Source organism: Nuphar pumila, chromosome 11, assembly GCF_984573655.1.
Source record: "Nuphar pumila chromosome 11, dmNupPumi1.hap1.1, whole genome shotgun sequence".
NCBI lineage: Eukaryota > Viridiplantae > Streptophyta > Magnoliopsida > Nymphaeales > Nymphaeaceae > Nuphar > Nuphar pumila.
In genome coordinates, this window is record NC_143259.1 from 48,043,134 (window position 1) to 48,050,546 (window position 7,413).

Here is a 7,413-nt window from a genome sequence, read left to right on the forward strand (position 1 = left end):
AACTGAGATTTCCAAATGGATATGTCTCTAACATTGCTCGGGCTGTGAAGATTGACGATGGACAGTTATATGGGTTGAAGAGCCATGATTGTCATATCTTTATGCAACGATTGATACCCCTAGCATTCCATGATATGTTAGACAAACCTATATGGGGGGTATTGTCTGAGTTGAGCGGATTTTTCAGAACATTGTGCGCATCGGAGGTCGTTGTATCAGATGTAAAGAATCTCGAGGACTCTGTCATCACCACTGTTTGTCTGTTAGAAAAGATATTTCCACCAGCATTTTTCGATGTTATGGAACATTTGATCATACATCTGCCATATGAACTAAGGGTTGGTGGCCCTGTGCAATATCGATGGATGTACCCATTTGAAAGGTATATATTCTTTTATATTTGTCTCTTTAATGACAGATATTTAAAATTTGAAATGTATATTCTTGTCAGATGCATGTTCGACCTAAAAAAAAAGGTTCGTAATAAAGCAAGAGTAGAATGCTCTATTTGTGAGGCGTACAGTTTAGAAGAGATTTCAAATTTCTCATCTATGTACTTCGAACCTCATATTCCAACACGTTACACATGCCCGCCCCGTAACGATGATGGAGAACAAGTAACTGTAGCTGACAAGCTGTCGATATTTCAACCACTTGGGCATGCATTTGGTAGTTGCCGATCAAGGCTATTGACAGATCGAGAGCAAGATGCAGCACACATCTATATTCTTTTTAATTGCTCAGCGATCGACCCATACATCGAGTAAGTATATATATATGCAACTCAATTATAAATCCTTTTATGTTCTATATGTGGATACATGGCTCGGTAATATAAGTATTTGTGGTTTGCAGACGATTCGATCTGGAGTTGCAAAGCAAAGTTTCACATCTCACTGATGCAGAAGTACAAAAAGAACGTGAAACTAAGTTTGTGGAGTGGTTGAAACAGTTGGTAAAGAAGCTAACATAAATTTTGTACTTATAAACAACACTAAGTTACTTAATTGATCGTGATCACAATCATTGTTTATGTCTGTGCGTAGGTTCGCCATGGTGATGTTAAAGATCAAGGAATATGTGATTTAGAAAATGGTCCGACCAAAGTTGTGCAATACAACGGGTATATCGTAAATGGTTATCGATTTCATACAAAAGACTACGGTATAAACAAATCAACGATAAATAGTGGTGTGTGTGTCAAGGATAGCAGCTACGGTGAAAATGAACATGATTACTACGGTGTTATAGAGGAAATAATGGAGTTGACTTACTTAGGCATGAATAACAGGGTTACGATATTCAAGTGTCATTGGTTTGATCCAACTGCAACAAGACTTGACAAAGCTTCAGGCATTGTGGAAGTGAATCATAAATCCAGGTTTGGAACATATAAACCATTCATATTAGCCTCGCAAGCTCAACAAGTTTATTATACTTCATATTCGAGTATAAAAAAGTCAGATAGAAATGAATGGTGGGCAGTTTGCAAGGTGAAATCCAAACTATACCCCGAGTATGATCAGTTACAGGAAGATGAGTTAGCTAAAGACAATGATTACTATCAATCAAATGATGTCTATGACTTCGCTTATGGTCACGATGCTGCACATGATATGCATGTCATATCTCCATTGGCCGATGAAACATTCATAGAGGAATGTGATCCAAATGATGTACCAAGTGGATGGGCAAACAATGAAGAAGAAGAAGAAGAAGAAAGTCAAACTAGTGACGAGGAAGAATTCTCAAACTAGTGAGCAAAATCTTATACTACAAACCTCTATTTAAATGCATTGTAATACTTGATGTGAGTTGTATTGCAATACTTGGTGTGAATGATTAAAAATTTTATTTGAATGTATTATAATACTTGATACGAATGATTCGAATGCATTGTAATACTTGATGTGAATGATTTCAATTATCTGAATGTATTATAATTTATGCAACGAATGATTTAAATTAGTGCAATACTTGATGTGAATGATTTGAATTATTTGAATGCATTGCAATGCTTGATGTGAATGACTTGAATGCATTGTAATACTTGATGTGAATTATTTGAATGTATTGTATGACATATGTTATTTGTTAGAATATGGTTCGTGGAGGTTATAGTGGTCGCTCATCTAGTAGTAGCCAGGCTCAGCCTTCATCTTCACGGGCTCCTGTGATAGGTATATCATATAACTAATTGGATGCTTGATTAGTTCAAATGCGCATTCTGAGAATTTCTAATGTATTTTTTTACAGATGATGTTGCGCCTGTACACGACCCACCTACACCAGTTGATCACACAAGTCAAGAGCCAACACAGGAAACAGGGTCTTCTCAGGCTGGCACAAGAAGACTCATTCGAATAGTGTATATCGATAATCGACCGTAAGTATTTTGTTTTCAATTATTGCATATCTTTTAAATATTTTATATTGATATTTACTGTGTAACAATTTATGTGCAGCACAAGGTTTGAGCCACAAGAAGTAGTACGAGAGATTAGGAATTCACTTTTTCAACATCTACGAGGACCAGTTGCTCAATGGAAAGAGTACCCAAAGGAGGTGTTAGACAGATTGTGGTCCTCATTCATGGTATACAGTTGTTCCTCATAGTTAATGTGTTTCATAGTTAATTTATTTAAGCAATGTCTACAGAATGACTGAAAATATTTGTAGGCTTCGAATCGCTTCGCAACTACGGTGGAAGAAAATGATGCAAGGAAGGTGTGGCAGAAGGTGGCTACCAATCGATTTGCAGACATGCTGCACACTATGAAGACTGCAGCAAAAAAACATCTGGCGTAGTAGATGATCCATTACTGTGGAAGGGCCATGGTCCTATTACTATCAGGAGAGATTACTGGGATGAAATGTGCGATAAGTGGGCGGGAGATGCATTTAGAAATCGCTCTGCGAAGGCTGCAATGCCCGAAGCCCATCTATACACAGGTGGATCTAAGACATTTGGGAGCCACTTAAAGAAAATGGTAACTCATCAATATATAATATTAATTTTATAAGTATTGTTGCAAACTTGTGTACTAAATCTTTTGTCATTTAACTTCGCAGGAAGCAGAAAAAGGAGGCAGTGTACCATATAAAGATGTGTTTGTAGAAACACATAAACGGAAGACCACGGGAGTCTTCGTATCAGAGAAGGCGAGAACGACAACGGTATGTATTAATTCTATTAATAATCATTGCAATATATATGCAAGTTATCATAATGTTATCATTAATTATTAATGAATACTTTAAACATTATTTTGTAGGAGGCATATTAGCAACATATGGTAGAGCGATATGGCGATGACGCTACTCAACATCCATCATTTGATCCTACAGCATGGGTGACTGCAGCAGGTGAACCCAAAAAAGGTCGCGTGTTCGGGTTTGGGAGTAATATGAACACTTCACCAGTTATTGGTTCTTCCAGTTACGGCTCACCGACTTCTTGCGCCGACATAAGCTCCAAGCAGCCGACTATTCTTTCCAGTGATGATGTACGCGAGATCATTAATGAATCACTGAATAACTACTTCCAATACACCGTCGCCCCCTTTCTCCGAAATGAGATCAAGGCCGCTGTTCAGGATAGGGGATCTTCGATTCCAGGTCCCTCTCAGGTATAATCCCATATTCAGTTTTTTGTCTGCCTTAGAACACATATGAGCATAATCGAATCACATATATAACTTTTTGCCTGCCTAAAAACACATATGAGCATGTTATAATCACATATTCAGTTTTTTGACTGCCTTAGAGCACATATGAGCATGCTATAATAACATATAAAGTTTTTTTATTGCATTAGAGCACATATGAGCATGCTATAATCACATATAAAGTTTTTTTGCCTGCCTAAGAACACATATGAGCATGATAGAATCACATATAAAGTTTTTTTGACTGCATTAGAACACATATGAGCATGCTATAATCACATATTCAGTTTTTTGACTGCCTAAGAACACATATGAGCATATTATAATCACATATTCAGTTTTTTGACTGCCTTAGCACACATATGAGCATGCTATAATAACATATAGAGTTTTTTTACTGCCTTAGAATACATATGAACATGTTATATATCATTTATGATAGAATCACATATAAAATTTTTTGCTTTGCCTGCCTTAAAGCACATATGAGCATGCTATATTCACATATTCATTTTTTTTACTGCCTTAGCACACATACGAGCATGATCGAATCACATATATAGTTTTTTGCCTGCCTTAAAGCACATCTGAGCATGGTAGAATCACATACAGAGTTTTTCTAGATGCCTTAGAACACATATGAACATGCTATAATCACATATTCAATTTTTTGACTGCCTTAGCACACATATGAGCATGATAGAATCACATATATATATATATATATATAACTTTTTGTCTGCCTTAGAGCACATATGAGCATGATAGAATCACATATAGAGTTTTTTTATTGCCTTAGATCACACATGAGCACATGATAGAATCACATATAGTGTGTAATTTATTTCATTATATTTTGTTTATCAATACTGACTGTTCTTTTCTTGTGTAGGCTGCTAGCGATAATCAGCGTAGTGGAGCTGAAGGGACAGATAAAGACAATGAATAAGAAGACGCACAAAATCTTGGCGATGATTAGAGGACTGTGTTGAAGAAGTTCTATTTTTTTTATGTTTCCTAATTGTAATTGTTGAATTGTAAATAATTAAACTTCTTAATTTTAAGGTGGAACGATTAATTGTTGTAGATTCTTGTTATATGAAATTTTTTGTGTGGTTTGTTTTTTATTTACAGGAAATATAAATTGTACAGGAAATAGAAATTGCTCGGTATTTAATTTTCAAATAAATTTTTTTTTAATTTTTTTTCGTGTTTGCGACGGATTAGCGACGGAACCATCTGTCGCTATTTATATTAATCTAGCGACGGCATAGCGACGGAAGTAAATCCGTCGCCAAGCCGTGGTTGCCGTTTAGTACCGACGGATTGGCGACGGAATATAGCGCTCGTTATTCCGTCACAATTAGCGACGGACCTGGCGACGAAAAAATTCCGTCGCCAGTTAGCGTCGAAATATTCGCGACGTAAGCATACTGTCGCCTCGTTGTCGCTAATCCGTCGCTAACCATGTTAGCGACGGATTAGCGATGGAATGTGGTCGTCGCTAATCTACTGCTTTGTTGTAGTGAGTACAAAAGATAACTGAACTAAAGATACATTTATTCACATTAGCATAAGTTGTAGATTCTACAAGTTTTACGAAAGTCATATCAACAATTCACGATTCTTCAAGAATGAGTATTTCATTTAACTTAAATTATTTAATGTTTATCTTACTCTTACCCTATGGGTACGCACAGGCATAGACCTCGTAGCGGACCGAGACCATACGGGGGTCTATTAATTAATAACCCGTATGACTAGCCATACGGATATCCAAAGGGGACGGTCCGTGACTAAGAGAGAGCTTCCCAGTGTCAAGAACTAGTATTAGGATGCACCCCGTACTTCTGCAGAAGACTTAGATCTACCACCTAGGACATACTGGTAGTTCTGGTACCCTAACTTCGTGGACTAGGGACCGGATGAGACACCTAGCTCTCACAAAAAAACAAGAATATCCACGAAGCTTGTACCACCTACCCTCTCCAAGGTAGACCATGGGTCCAGTAACATACACCATCTTTCAGGTGTACCCAGAGCCGTGGGAAACCAGTAACATATACCATTTTCATGTATACCCAAAATCCAATATATTTAATTTATATGTGTATAAATTTTCATTCTTGTTTGTTTGGGTCTAGTAACATACACAATCTTTTAAGTGTACCCAGAACCCAGGAAAACTAGTAACATATACCGTCTTTCAGGTATACCCAGTATCCCACATTTAAGTTATTTTGCATTTTGTTAAATTCTTAGTGCGAGTCAATGCACCATAGGGTTTTCCAAATTCCCAACCCATATTCAGGGTGATCTTAGTGTATGCTCATTACCCACTAGAAGCCCAATAGGCGGCCACCAAAATTTCTCAAAATTCTGGTTCAACTTCGTGTCCAGTACTTATACAATCGGCATTTTAAGTTTTGTTTATGAGCTCGAGTGTACGTTTTGTACCCCCACTGGTTATGCCGCAACATGGCATTATCCAACTTTATCATTTCTTAAGTGCTTGTTTGACACTCCCAACATTTAGCGAAACCACATGTTCATTTTTGAACTCTTATATTGTCCTGAACAAGAAATGATCTTCGTTGTGCAAGTATCTGTACCATGTGTGTTTCATGTATTGGACATAATCCTAAAGTCCATATGTGAATCACATATTTAGTTTACCATCAAAACTATTCCCTTCAGAGATATTTCAATTGCATTTCACCTAAAAAGTCTTTAAGAGAACTTTTCTAAAAGAACCCTTCATGAAAATCATTTTAGAAAACTCTTTACTTAATTTTTCAGGTTTATTAGTCGACCAATAGACTCACCGGTCGACCAACCTTTTTGCTTCAAATCTTCTAAGCAAAACGTTATTTTTTATAAAATTAGTCGATCGAAAGTTTTATCAGTCGACCAGACAGAATGTCTGTTTTCAGGAAAACTTAGCAGCAGTCGACTGAAGGTTTTATCAGTCGACTAAATAGGATATCAGTTTTCTGGAAAATTTAGCAGCAGTCGACTGAAGGTAGCAGCAGTCGACTGAAGGTTTTATCAGTTTTCTAGAAAATTTAGCAGCAGTCGACTGAAGGTTTTATCAGTCGACTGAACAGAATATCAGTTTTCTGGAAAATTTAGCAGCAGTCGACTGAAGGTTTCATCAGTCGACTGAACAGAATATCAGTTTTCTGGAAAATTTAGCAGCAGTCGACTGAAGGTTTTATCAGTCGACTGATCATATTATCAGTCGACTAACTATTGTTCCAGTCGACTAATTTTGCCGTTTTTCTGTAACTTTTAAAAAAGGTGTGTCCTTTTATTTTTCAAACATTTTGATTATTCTAAATGGACTGTTTTGCCACCCTTTCATCCTCAATGTATGGAATCTTTCAACTATAAATAAGAGTGCATTCCACACTCAAAAACATCAAATCCAATCGAATTCTCCAATATGAATGATATATCTTTATTTTACCATGATGTGAAATAGCAAATCACGTATACATAACTTCAGACTTGATTAAGACCATTCAATCTACAAAGTATGAAAGGTGTATTGAACAAGAAAATACAACCAAACAATAATTTCATGAATAATAATCCGAGATACTTAAGGTTCCACGCCATTCGCCTACTTAAGATTGTTTCGATCTTGAATATGTCATGGCTAACGCCCACACCAAAAATATATGCATTTCCTTACATAGATTCGAACTGTAGGTTTTGATATGAGTACTACCTATCCTCAGGC

General features: G+C 36.6%; 1 long non-coding RNA gene across 1 annotated transcript; it reads left to right on the forward strand.

Moving 5' to 3' along the window:
- The first annotated feature begins 3,398 nt into the window (after nucleotides 1-3,398).
- Nucleotides 3,399-4,795, forward strand: LOC149822342 (uncharacterized). The gene is made up of 2 exons (XR_016426068.1): nucleotides 3,399-3,629; nucleotides 4,561-4,795. It is a non-coding gene; the product is annotated as an uncharacterized LOC149822342 (long non-coding RNA).
- The last annotated feature ends 2,618 nt before the right edge of the window (nucleotides 4,796-7,413 follow it).